A 14,959-nucleotide genomic window follows, 5' to 3' on the forward strand; every position below is an offset into this window, starting at 1 on the left:
CAAAAACTGTATGTCTATACGGCTATAGTACGACCAAAAAGAACTGATGACTGACATGGAGATTCTTTTTAAAAACAGGGTTTATACACTAGAATCAATAATTACCATTGAGCTGTTTGCTAATGAACCATCTTTTAAGATAAAAAGGTGGCCATTATTGATATTGCAACTTTCTGACTCAAAACTACAATGTTTTATATTGTTTTAATTGAGCAGAAAATGATATACAAAAAGGCAATGGAATTAATCACTATCTCTCTGACAGAGGGAGGATGAAAGGAGAAAGAGAAAGGCAGGAAAGCAAGCAAGCAAACTGTGTTGACAACTTAAAGCAGCCAGGCATGGATGCGTATGCCTGTAATCCCAAAGACTCAGGAGGCAGAGACAGGAGGATCACAAAAGGAGGAGGATGGAAGCCAGCCTCAGGAACTTAGTGAGACCTATATCAAAATAAAAAAATAATAAGGTATGTGGATGTAGTTCAATGGTTAAAAGCCCTGAATTCAACTCCCAGTTACCATCACCACCACCACCCCCAAAAAGAATTTAAAAAGTCAGACACAGTGGCGCATACCTATAATCCCAGCAACTGGGGAGGCTGAGGCAGGAAGATCCCAAGTTAGAGGCCAGCATCACCAACTAAACAAGACACTGTTCAAAAATAAAATTTTAAAAAGGAGGTAGAGCACTTGCCTAGCTCAGAGGTACAGCACTTGCTAGCATGTGCAAGGCTCTGGGTTCAAACCCCAATACTGCCAAAACTACAGGACACTATAATCACTGTCATAATGAAAATATAAAAACTCCGATACTGGACTTGTTTAGTCTCTTCATTAGTATCCTCACAAATACATTTGGAGTTCATGATGGCATCCAGTCTATTAAAAAGGAAAGGAGCCTGCCATGGTGGTGACTGCCTATAATCACAGTGACTAACTAGGGAGGCTAAGCAGCAAAGTGGCAAGTTCAAGGCTTACACTGGCAACTTTGTGAGACCTTTTCAAAAAATAAAAAGATGTGGGGTTGTAGCTCAGTGGTAGAGCACCCCTGGGTTCAATGTGCAATAACTCAAAAAAGAAAAAGGGAAAAAAAGACTGGGTACATCAGTGGTAGCACTCATACTTAGCATATTAAAGGTCCTAGGTTCAATTCCCAAAACCAAAAGGTGAAAAGTAAAAAGGGGGAAAAAAGAATAAAGACGTTCAATCATTATAAAAGAGTAAAACTGTGATAATGAAAAGGAGGCCATTAGTCATTTCTGATCTGCCTGGAGGCCCAATAACTGATGAAATAAGACAATGAACCCATGGCCTAAATACAGGTGTGGAAGGCAAAACACATATACATGTAAAAAGCCCAGATATTTGGGACTGAGAAACTCTAGGTATAGTTGATACAAAAGGAGGTAGAGTGGGACAAATGATTGAAAGGAAATTACATGAACAAACTCAACATATCATAGTGTACACGAATATGAGCAAACACACAAGCATAGCAACCATACAAAAAAGATTATCTCATAATGTAAATAACAAGCAAATTTAGGGCGCTAGCACCACAAAGAGTTGTGGCTTTTCAGGGTGCTACAACCTAGCAGCCATTCAATAAGCAAATATACACACAACTCCCAGATTTTTATCACCTCATTCTTTAATAGGAATGGATCACCTGAAGTTTTAAGGTAGGCAGCAACATGTTAGAGATCATTAAAAACCAGTAACATGCCAGACAGAGTAACACAGGCCTGTAATCCCAGCAGCTCAGAAGTTGGAGCAGACGGATTTCGAGTTCAAAGCCAGCCTCAGTAAAAACGAGGCACTAAACAATTCAGACCCCGTCTCTAAATTAAATTCAAAATAGGGATGGGGATGGGTCTCAGTATTTGAGTGCCCCAAATTCAATCCCCAGTACTCCCACTCCCCACTCCCCCAAAAAATACAATAGTAATACACCAGAGATGCAGTGGCATATGCCTATAATCCCAGGAGCTTAGGAGCCTGAGGCAGGAATATCATGAGTTCAAAACCAGCCTCAGCAACTTAGTGAGGCCCTAAGAAACTCAATAAAATACACAAAAGAGCTATGGATGTGGCTCAATCCCCAGCACCAAAATAAATAAATAAATAAAGTTAACACAAGCCAGGCATGGTTACACCTGTAATTTCAATAATTCTGGAAGCTGAGGAAGGAGGATCACAAGTTCAAGGTCAGCCTCAGCAACACAACCACACCCTGTTCAAAATAAGAAAGCTTCCATGGTAGAGGGCCTCTAGTTCAATCCCCAGTACCATAATACATACATATTTAAAAGGAACAAAACCAAGTAATTTAAAGAAATAACTAGCAAGATATAATTTTTCAAAATTCCAAAGAAAACAAATAACTTCTAGAACAAAAGGGGAGCATTCTCCTAAAAAGAGGGGAAAAACGGAGTCATGATGCAAAATAAAATGATTTAAATCAAAACAAAAATAATAAAATACCAAGCAAAAAATTATTCATTCAGAGTTGCAGTTGTAGCTCAGTGGTAGAGTGCTTGCTTAGCATTTAAGAGGCACTGGGCTCGATCCTCAGCATCACATAAAAATAAAGGTATAAAAAAATACAGTAACTTTTTAAAAGATTTTTTCTTAATTGTAGACATACACAATACCTCTATTTTGTTTTTATGTGGTGCTGAGGATGGAACCCAGTGCATCAAACATGTAAGGCAAACGCTTTATCAACTGAGCTACAACCCCAGACTCAGTAGTAACATTATTTTTTTTTAAAGATTATTCTCTTTCAATTTCCCCTATCACTGGAAGATCTATACATCTTTAAAAACAGGATACTCACTGGGTGCAATGGGACATCTGTAAATCCCCACAGCTGGGGAGGTTGAGGCAGGAGGATCTCCAGTTCAAAACCTGCCTCAGCAGCTTCTCTAGACCCTGTCTTTAAAGCTGGGGATGTAGCTCAATGGTTAGGTGCTACTGGGTTCAATCACCAGTACCAAAAAAAAAAAAAAAAGATATTCACTGGGCCCCTTGAGCAAACTAAGGTTCCTGATCAAGGTCTGCAAATTAAGACTAATTATAATGACTCTCTCAAATAAAGATAAATAACATGAAAGAACATGCTCTAAGTTGTAATCTAACAACCACTTTTTTTTTTATTTGTGCGGCAGATTAAACCCAGGAGTGCTCAATCACTGAGCCACATATTTTGAGCACTTTTACTTTTTATTCTGGGAGAGGGTCTCACCTAAATTGCTGAGGCTGGCTTTGTACTTGCAATCTTCCTGCCTCAGCTTCCCAAATGGCTGGGATTACAGGTGTGTGCTACCCAGCCCTGCTAACAAATAGTTACCTTTTTAAACTACCAGTTACTTAGTGGTGAAACATGAATCCAGATAGCATGGTGGCTCTGTAGGAATACTGTGAGGATGGTATAATCTAATATGCAATTTTCTTTAAAGTTGTTTTAAAGCTGGGTGTAATGGCAAACGCCTGTAATCCCAGCAACTCGGAAGATGAGACAGGAGGATCACAAGTTCACAGAGAACCTCAGCAACTTACCAAGGCCCTAATCAACTTAGGGAGAACCCGTCTCAAAAAAAAAAAAAAAAAAGTTGGTTTAGAAATAAAAAATCATATTAACATTTTACATATTTTACATATATAAATTGATCCTCATGAGATAAAGGTATTTTCACCTCCATTTTAAAAATAAAGGTATTTCATTCCCACTGTACAAAATTTTTAAAATGGGTTTTCTACCTTTGGCTTATAGAAGTTGTACCTATTTTTTTTTTGGGGGGGGGTGGTACTATGGATCAAACCCAGAGCCTCCTGCATAATAAACATGTACTCCACCACTAAGTTACACAACCCCCTCACACCCTGCCCCCCACCAGAATTCATTTATGAAAATATAACTTCTATTTGCAACAAAATGACTTTAATCTGCAAGTCAAATGTTAAACCAACTTCCTAGAATTACAAAATCTTTATACATAGAATACTATTAACAGTTTCCTTTTATATTAAATTTTTTAAATCACTCTTATTTAATATTGCATGGTTTTAAAGATGAAATGATTAAAATACTATAGCTATAGCATAAGCCAGAAAAAGAGTAAAAAGTCCATACACCAGGGATTGTAAATTAGTACTACTGCTACAGAAATCAGTATTGAGCATCCTCAAAAGACAAGAAATGGAGGTAGCCAACCAGGCATAGTGCTGCATATTTATAATCCCTGAGACTAGGAAAGCTGAGTCAGGAGGACTCCAAATCCAAGGTCAGCCTTAGAGACCCAGCCTCAAATTAAAAAATAAAAACTAAAAGGGCTGCAATGTAGCTCAGTGGTTAAATGTCCTTGGGCTCAATCCTTATCAAAAGAAAAAAGACTAGGAATGTGAACACAGTATGCCCCAGTTATACACCCTTGAAATTTATCCTAAAAAATTAAATAAAATCAGCATACTATAAGTGATACATTCACACCCATGTTTACAGCAACACAATTCACAATAGCCAAACTATGGAACCAGCATAGGTGTCTGTTAATGGATGAACGGATAAAAGTTTTATTCACACATAAAGAAGAATGAAATTATGTCATTTCTAAGAAAGTGGATGGAACTTGGGGACATCATGTTAAGCAAAATAAGCCTAATTCAGAGAGTCATGTTTTCTCTCATATGTGGAAGCCAGAGTGAGAAAAGGAAAAGAAAGGGGAAGGATCTCATAAAAAGTAAATCAGCACAGTAGAGGAATAGGACCAGGGGAAGGGAGGAGGGCAGGTAAAGGGGATATTGGTCAAATTATATTGCTGTGCTGGGCCCAGTGGCACACACCTGTAATCCCAGTAATTCAGGAGGTTGAAGCAGGAGGAACCTAAATTCAAACCAGCCCGAGCAACTTTTCAAGGCCCCAAGCAACTTGGCAAGACTGTTCCCGGGTTCAATTCCCAATACCAAAAAAAAAAAAAGAAAGAGAATGGAGATAGAAAGAAGGAAGGCCTTTGCAGGTATGCCACAAAATCTATAAAAATAAAAAATTACATATTCAAATACATTTGCACAACACAAAAAAATAACAAAATACACTAAAAACAAGTCAAAGGGAGCAAAATACTGAGAAAAATAATCATCATATCTATTACATACAAAACTGACTTTCACTCAGAGTTAAAATGTTCCTATAAATCAATAAAATAAGAACAGAAAAATGGGCAAAGGATATAAACAAAGTCCACAGAAAAACACCTTACAGATGAAAAATCTTCATTCTCATTTGAAAGAGAAAGGCAAAATGCCAAAGGAAAAACATCTGACATCCCATTAGTGCTATAAATGCAAGGTGGCATACCTCTTAATTTTGCTATCATTCAAAATCACAAAAATAATCATTTATAGGCATTCATCCCATATTCATAAGAATGTTCACTATCATTGTTCCTAATTGCAAAAACAAAACAAGAATGAACAAGAAATAACCTAAAGTACATAAATAAGGTAGGGTTAAACAGATCACTATGCAGTCAATAAAAACAATGAGGCAGAGGTATAGCTCAATGGTAGAGCAGCTGCCTAACATTCAGGAGGCTCTGCATCATACCTCAGGATGGGGGTGGGAGGGGATATCATTGATATAATTTTCCAAGACATGTCCTTAATTTAAAAAGGCTGTAAGCAGTTAAATATCATGCTATTGCTTTTTTTTTTTTTTAATATTTTTAGTTGTCAATGGACCTTTCTTTATTTTATGTGGTGCTGAGAATCGAACCCAGTGCCTCACACATACCAGGCAAGCGCTCTACCACTGAGCCACAACCCCAGTCCCATGCTATTGCTTATAACACAAAAATATATACACACACACCCCCCTCTCCTTGGTCTCTGGAAACACAGATAAGAATAACAGCAGTTTCCTCAAAAGCAAACAGCTGGGGTGATTTTTCCCCTAAAAATTTTTGCATCTTCTTTTATTTGTATTGTACACATGGATTCAAAATAACTTTAAATCCTTTTAATATGACTCCTTCAACTCAACATAATCAATATTTTTGTGAAGCTAAATTAGCCTGAAGATCAATCATTCCAAGAACAGCGCAGAAGTTTCAAAAAATGAATTTTTAAATGAGTTTAACCCAATGAACAATTCAGTCTGGACAAATGCTAACAGAAACAGGATCCCTTATATGAGTAAAAAACGGAAATTAAAATTCCTTACTTTAAGGACATAAATGGCCGTGAAAATAACTAAAAATATATACTGAATACAATTACTTATTTCCTAGGCATATGCTTAAATCTCATTATCTATTCATATAGTCCTCACTATATTCCCAGAATATTGATATACTTATTAAAACAAGAAAAACAGGTTTTTAAATAGATGCAAAGCAAATTTTAAGCTCCCAAGATCCCAATGCTAGTCAGTAGTAGTCAAAAATGTTAATCACTGTTATGTACATATACATACTACAAATAATCCAGTACCCATTAGGTAGATGTTTTATCCAATAGTATAAAACACTGGCCTAATAGTTACATAAATAAATTCCCTGAAATTTTAAGTTTTAATCTTACCTGAAAGGGTGAAATTCAATTTTTTATGGTTATATCAAACCATACAAAACAGAAGAATCAATTTATACAAATAAAAGATGAGTAGACATCCATGCACGATGGTGCAGATCTGTAATCCCAGTAACTCCGGTGCAGATCTGTAATCCCAGTAACTCCGGAGGCTGAGGCAGGAAGATCTCAAATTCAGGACCAGCCTCAGCAACTTAGTGAAGCCCTAAGAAACTCAGTGAGACTGAAGTAAAAAAATAAATAAATAAAAACGGGGATGGGGCCTCAGTGATTAAGAGCCCATGTTCAATCCCAAGTGCCAAAATAAAAAAGGAGTATAAGTTGCCTCTGCAATCAGTTTTCCACTAACTCAGTCACCTTCACCTTCAAATTCCCTGAAAATTAAGTACTTAGAAGGTCCTAATTTAATAGGACTAATGTAAAAACATTTTCAAATTTTCCCCATTCCCATGTTTTCCACATAACTCATTTTAATGGTAGAGCAACTGAAGAATAACTTGTGAAAAATATAAAACAACCAACTGAATTAAAGGGAAAAAACAAAATTACCTATATCACATAGGGAAAATCCTCTAAGACATCTTAATTATCATGCAAATCCACTTTTGTAGTAGACTTCAATCTAGTGAGTGTCCCAAGAATAATAAACTTTATGATACTGTAAGAGCTTCAAATTTATGGTCTTGTAGAACTTTAATAAGAAAGCCCCTTGCTTGTAAGGAATTTGTAAACAGCTTTTTCTCACACAAACCAAAACAAGATTGCACTGAAAAATTCTTCAACACCAAGAAAGCAAAACTCTATAGTTATAAATCTCCCTCATATTTCTTATTAGTATAAAAAGTCATGGCCTTCCTGATTCTGAATATGAGGAACTGAAAATTCTGTTCACCCATATATCTCAAAGCCATTTCTTGTTACCTAAAAGTAAATGTTTTTGTTTTTTAAACTGGAGGGCAATTTACCTGGTTTCTATCCTTGATTCAACAGTTGAAAATTGGGGCAATTTTTTTAAAGATTTTTTAAATTTTTCATGGTAAAGAACTCTATCAGGTAATATCTGCACAAAGCTATTACACCAGTCTTGAATTCAGTAAACAAACTTTAAAAGCAGATGCAACAAGTTATTTAAATCTAAGTAAATAAAATATCTTGTAAATTATCTGACAACAAACCAGCCTGTCTACAAATATCCATTGAAAACAAATTTCACCTAGTCCCCAAGCAGTTAACAGTGGCTCTATGATAAAAACACCAATTTTGTTTACTCAGTTCAAAAAGACTAAATTATCTAAGACATAAGTAATTCTTTTACTCTGTAAATACCTACACTGAGAATACAACAGTAAACAAATGAGACAAGGTCCCTGCCCTCTGACAGTATCTGTTTTGTGTGAAGACAACAAGCAAAAGAGAATAAACATGATACTTATAAGCTAGGGTCTAAACAGAATAAAACGAATTAAACGATACAGAGGGGTTGGGGTTGTAGCTCAATGGTAAAGCACTTGCCTAACATGTGAGGCACTAGGTTCAATTCTCAGCATAAATTAATAGTATGGTCCATCACCAACTAAAAAAAAAAAATTAAAAAAAAAAAAAAAAAAAAAAGGATATAGAGAGGGGATTCCCGACTACATACAGTAATCAGAGAAAGTATCAAAGTGGAACCACTGAGCTAAAACTGAGCTAGTCAGGTGTGGTAGCAGTGGTAGCAGGCACCCATAGTCCCATTTCTTTGACAGTCTAAGGTAGAGCTGGGCACAGTGGCACATGCCTATAATCCCAGAAACTCAGGAGGCTATGCAGGAGGATCACAAGTTCAAGGCTGATCTAAGAAACCTAACAAGACCCTAAACAACTTAAACCCTATCTCAAAATAAAAAGGGTTGGCTCCATGGCTTAGCACCTCTGAGTTCAATCCACAGTACCAGAAAGAAAAAAAAAAATGAAAGGAAAGGTTGAAGCTGGAGGATCTCTTGACTCAAAGAATTCTAGGCCAATCTGGGCAACCTAGTAAGACCCCTGTGTCAAATATGAATGAAAGAGGGCTAGGGATATAGCTCAGTTGGTAGAGCACTTACTTGCCTTGCATGCACAAGGCCGTGGGCTCAATCCCCAGAACCACAGAAAACAGAAAGAAAGGGGCTGGGATTTTTATTATTATTATTATTGGTTGTTCAAAACATTATAAAGCTCTTGACATATCATATTTCATACTTTAGATTCAAGTGGGTTATGAACTCCCATTTTTACCCAGTATACAGATTGCAGAATCACATCGGTTACACACCCACATTTTTACATAATGAAGGGGCTGGGATTGTGGCTCAGAGGTAGAGCGCTCCCCTAGTATGGGCAGGACCCGGGTTCAAGCCTCAGCACCACATAAAAAAATAATAATAAAGGCATTGTGTTGTGTCCATCTACACCTAAAAAATAAATATTAAAAAGAAAGAAAGAGTCAGGTGTGGTGGCACAGACCTATAATCCCAGCAACTTGGAAGGCTGAAGCAGGGGAATCCCAGGTTCAAAGCCAGTCTCAGCAATTTAGAAGGCTGTAAGCAACCTAGTGAGACTTGAGACATCTCAAAATAAAAAGGGCTGGGAGCCAGGCACAGTGAGGCACGCCTGTGATTCCAGCAGCTGGGAAGGCTGAAGCAGGACATTCCCAAATTCAAAGCCAGTCTCAGGAACTTACAGAAGGCCTGAGCTACTCAGCAAGACCCTGTCTAAAAATAAAATATAAAAAAAGGACTGGAGATATGGCTCGGTTGTTAAGCACTCCTGGGTTCAATACCTGGTACCAAAAAAAAAAAAAAAAGAATGGAAATAAAAAAAATTCAAACCTGAGCTAAAAAGAAAAAAGGGGAAAAAGTAACAGAAAGGCCTTAAGACAGTAAGGAAAATGCATGGTGTGTTCAAGGAAGAGAAAAACCACAAGTTCAATGGACCAGTCAGACTGTAATATAAACAGAATTGTAGAAAAAGTAGAGGGGACAATGCAGATCCTTGCAGGATACAGTGCATTTTACTTTAGGTCCAACGGAAGACAAGAGTTATTTGGGGGCTTTTTTCTTGTTGAGGGAAGGGGGTCCTGGGGGTTGAACTCAGGGGCACTCAACCACTGAGCCACATCCCCAGCCTATTTTGTATTTTATTTAGAGACAGGGTCTCACTGAGTTGCTTAGTGCCTTGCTTTTTGCTGAGGCTGGCTTTGAACTTGTGATCCTCCAGTCTCAGCCTCCTGAGCCTCTGGGATTATAGGCGTGTGCCACTGTACCCAGTACAAGACAGGGATTTTAAGCAGAAAAATGACATGATCTGATTATCGTTTTTGAAGGTTTACTCTGTTATAAATAATAAACTATACAGCACAAATGGTCAGGGAAGAAAGCGTTTACTGCAATAGTTTAGATGAGAAAAGATAGTGTACTGGACAAGTCTAGTGATAGTGGGAGAGAAATAGATATATTTGACAGACTATGGAGATAGAGCAAATAGATTAGATGGAGGAAAGAAGAAATTTGAAGATTGTTCCCAGGTGTTTTAATCTGACTAGATAGATGATAGAGCCATTTACCAAGAGAGAATGGAAAAGGTATGAGACTAGGAAAGAAGAGCATGGTTTTGGAAGTTAATCTGAACAGGTGGGGCATTCAAAAAAGTAGTTAAAATGTAAGTATAGAATATGGGGCAAAGATTGGAGATTTAAGATAATCTGCATAAAGATGCCATTGTAAACTATGATGTCACATCACAGATTACAATAATATGATCCCAGAAAAGTATAATGCATATTATAACAATTTTAATGTTACAAAATGCAAATCTAAATTCTGATGAATTTTGTCCATTCTATATTTATTTTATTTTCCAAATTCACAAACTCTCCCTCCTGGATCATCACATGGTCCTCAATCACTGTCATCTGTATAGTCAGCTATATACTACTAATATTATCATTTTACAACTGCAATACATTTTAGCACTCATTATTTCACTTTATTCTAATGGTAACCTTATGAAGCACTATTCTGAATAACAAGAACATTCTTATCTAAAAAAAAATCTGGGCTGGGCATGGTGGCACATACCTGTAATCACAGCAGCTCGAGGCTGAGGCAGGAGGATAGAGAGTTCAAAGCCAGCCTCAGCAACTTAGTGAGACCCCAAGAAACTCAGTGAGACCCTGTCTCTTATTGAATACAAAAAGGGCTAGCGATGTGTCTCAGTGGTTTAATGCCCATGTTCAATACTTGGTACAAAAAAAAAAAAAATTAAAAACCTGCCTTGACCAACATCACATATTTATTACCTAATCAATGGGATGGAATCATGATTTAAATTCAATGATTCTTTTATTCTATATTCACAGAACTTCAGAACAGAAAGATCTTAACATTTTTGCTATGTTCACTACTAAATGATAGTACACCACAAAGTGGACACTCATTTGCTGAGTTGTCTAGCATAACTAGCACTCAAGAGATTTAAGAGTGTTCACAGCCACTGCAATGGCACCACCATCACTCTCTAATTAGTGGTAAAGTACCCAGGAAACAAATGACTACAAAAGCCACTCACAGGAATACGCCCTCTACTGGAGTGGTGAAGAAACCTTATTGTTACAGCCCTGGTATTGTAGCACTCCCTGAAATTACAAGTTACCAGAAATCCACTGAGCTTCTGATTCACAAACTCCCCTTCTGGTGTCTTGTGTGTCAAATTGCTCAGGACTTCAAAACAGACCTGCACTTCCAGAGCACAGCTATTAATGCTCTGAAGGGAAGCAAGTGAGGCCGCCTACCTGATTTTTAGCCTTTTTGAAGACACCAACCTGTGTGCTATACATGCCAAACAAGTAACAACCATGCCAAAAGACATCCAACTAGCACGCAGCATAAGTGGAGAACATGCTTAAGATTTCATTCTCTTCTTTTATTGTTAGTTCTGAACATTAGACATTTCCCCCTATGGGGTCAAATGGTACCTACATATATGACTGAGTGGAAAAATAGGGTACAGAAATCAGGTACTGGCCATTTTTCTATTTTCACTTTTGTGAATTTTTAATATAAATATGGGATATAAAGCATTAACGTGGTCAAAATGTTTCAGTGAACATGCTTCAGCAGTTCAACTTCATAACAATTATAAATAAAATTGTTAAATTTGGTGGGAGAGGGGAGACTTAAGAATCCCAGATTCACTGTTGAAATAATGAGGAAGGCATGGTGGTACAATCCCAGCTACTTGGGATGTTGAGGCAGGATAAGCCTAAGTCTGAGGCCACTTATAGTGAGACCATGTCTCAAAATAAAAAAGAGCTGGAGTGTAGTATCTCAGTGTGGAATGCTCCTTCACTCAATTCCCCCTACAACAAAAATTTAAAAAGGGAGTGGGAAACCCTGTGTAACAATTACTGCAAGGGCTAGCTGCCCCACCAGCTGATAAAAAAGGATAAAGCAAGCAAGTAAAATTGAGAGACCCTACCACATAAAAAGGTTTGTCCTACTACAATGATTATCTGACACCTCACAAAAAGGTTTACCTGTAATTAACATTTTCATGAGGGTCTGGCTTGAAATTAATAGAACTACTTGCCAAAAATAGCATACAAATTCCACAAAATTATCAATTTGAAATAATTCTCAATCAGGGGTGGTGGCACAGGACTATAATCCCAGAAACCAAGGAGGCTAAGAAGGCAGAAGGATAGCAAGTTCAGGCCAGCCTAAGCAATTTAGCAAGGGTCTGAGCAAGCTCAATTAGCAAGGCCTTGTCTCAAAAAATTTTAAAAAGAGCACAGTACTATGGCGCCCCTGTGTTCAATCACAGGTACCAAAAAAAAAAAAAAACACTGGCTCAGTGGTTAAGTACCCCTGGGTTCAACCCCCAGTACCAAAACAAAGAAATACCACATAAAGCCCACTGAAAAAACACCTGTCACCACTATCACCCATAAACCTTGTAATTATTTAGACCTATAGTTTATACATAAGAGAAAGGGGGTAGGGGGACTCAAAAAGGGATTTTTTAAAAAAGGTATGCAGAGAAGAGGGGAAGCAGTCCAGCAATCGCTCCAATTACTAGTGATACCATTATTTTAACCCTCAGAAAATAAAATGTTGAAAACATTTACCAAAACATTCAAGTAGGCCAGCATGGTGGAACACACCTGTAATCCCAGTGACTACAGAGGCTGAGGCAGGAGGGTCACAAGTTCAAGGCCAGCCTCAGCAACAGGGTGACCCTGTCATAAAATATTAAAAAAGGGCTGGGGATGTAGCTCAGTGGTAAAGCACCCCTGGGTTCAATTCACACTACCCAAAAACAAAACAAAACAAAATTTAAGTAAATGTGTCCTTGAACAACTATTATAAGCAAAGTTTATAAATGTCAGACTATACAAGGATTAAATTGTTAAAAAAAAAAAACTTTAGTATCTATAGACTATTCTATTCTGATACTACTGCTTGAGATTAACAATAAGGGAATTTAAAGAAAAACTATCATAAACAACAAATGCTATAAACTTCTTTATGAATAAAGGTCATATGATTCCAGTCCAACTTCATAATCACATCTCAAATGTATATTCTTATACAACTTGAAAAGTCATTAGGTTGGAATGCATAAAATACAAGCTCCCCCAGATGAAGAGTAGAATGTTCTCAAATTTTATATAAATTGAAACAGAAACTCAATTAAAAATACTACACATATATGTAATGAAGAAAACACAGATAACCCAGTCTATTATTACAAGAGAGTGTTGTAAAACTCTCTGATCTCAATTCTAGAACAGAAAGTAAATCCTACAATGATTATCTGACTACTTATATTCTTTTGGACTTTACTACCTCTTTTGCTCTAGCAGAGCTAACAGAATTCAACAGGTTAGCAAAAGTTTCTTAAGCAATAAATGAGTAGGTAGGCGTGGTGGCACAGGTCTGTAATTCCAGAGACTCAGGAGGCTGAGGGAGGAGGAACATAATTTGAGGCCAATCTCAGCTATTTAGCAAGGCCCTGAGCAACTTGGCTGAGTGTTGCAAATAAAAAATTAAAAGAGGGTTTGTGGGGGGCTGGGATTGTGGCTCAGTGGTAGAGCGCTCCCCTAGCAAGGGCAGGACCAGGGTTTGATCCTCAGCACCACATAAAAATAAACGCATTGTGTTGGGTCCATCTACACCTAAAAAATAAATATTTAAAAAAAAAAAAAAAAGAGGGCTTGGGGAATGTAGTTCAAAGGTAAAGTGTCCCTGGGTTCAATTTCCTGTACCCAAAAAAAGAATGAAAGGAGCAACTGGCAAGTCATCTTTTCTCTCAGAAAAATAATTAGATGAAATAAGCTCAAATTTATTTTAATTATACACTGATGATCTGTTCCCTAATATTTTTCAAAGTACTTTATTTTTTTAAACATTTTTTTTAGTTGTAGGTGTACACAATACTTTTATTTTTATGTGATGCTCATCTCACATGCCAGATGAGCCCTCTGTTCACTAATATTAACAGCCTTAACATAAACTTCAGTAAGTTTCTTTAAAAACAACGCCCGTGAGTGCCCACAATTCACTGAAAAATTAAATATAGTAACTAATGGTCACTAAAAACTTTCATTGCTGAAAAACATATTATTAAAACATAATTAGCCAAAGGATTTGTACTAGAGCAATTAATAGTCACAACATTAAAAAAAAAAAAAAAAACTGCTTATAATCTTAAACCAGCATACCTTTTCCTGGGGGGGGGGTATACAGTCATATGATTTTAAAGGTTCTTAATTCTGATTGCTCCATTCCTTTCTCTTTCTTTCCTGGTCATTTGTTTCCTTTTTAAAATTAAAAATCTAACTCAATTTGAAATACAAAACCACTTGAACAAATTGCTTCAAAAAGTTAATTCTGGCCTGGCATGGTGGCATAAGCCTGTAATCCCAGCTACTCTGGAGGCTGAGGCAGGAGGATTGCGAAATTCAAAGCCAGTCTCAGCAACTTAGTGAAGCCTAGGTAACTCAGGGAGACCCTGTCTCAAAAATAACAAAAGGGCAGGGAACCTGGCTCAGTGGTAAAGCACCCATGGGTTAAATTACCAGTACCAAAAAAAAAAAAAGTTAATTCCAATAACCTATTAAAATGTTATGGAAGGGTTGTGCCTTAAAACAAGCTATTTCATGAAATAGATTAAAACCGAGAGCTGTTATAATTTGTTTTAAACAACTGATATGGAACACTAAACTTTATTTGCAAGTCTAAGCCCACATTTAGAAAGCAAACTGTCTATCACAAAACATACATTTAATACGCAAAACAGCTTACAGAATTGTGAAATATTAATTGCGTTTTTCCCTAATTTTCTACTAT

General features: G+C 37.0%; 1 protein-coding gene across 4 annotated transcripts in view; it reads right to left on the reverse strand.

Annotated features, from left to right (window-relative positions):
• Positions 1-14,959, reverse strand: part of Gpbp1 (GC-rich promoter binding protein 1) — a 66,018-nt gene that overhangs the window by 48,255 nt on the left and 2,804 nt on the right. The window lies entirely within an intron of this gene.

This window comes from Callospermophilus lateralis, chromosome 5, assembly GCF_048772815.1.
Source record: "Callospermophilus lateralis isolate mCalLat2 chromosome 5, mCalLat2.hap1, whole genome shotgun sequence".
Taxonomy (NCBI): domain Eukaryota; kingdom Metazoa; phylum Chordata; class Mammalia; order Rodentia; family Sciuridae; genus Callospermophilus; species Callospermophilus lateralis.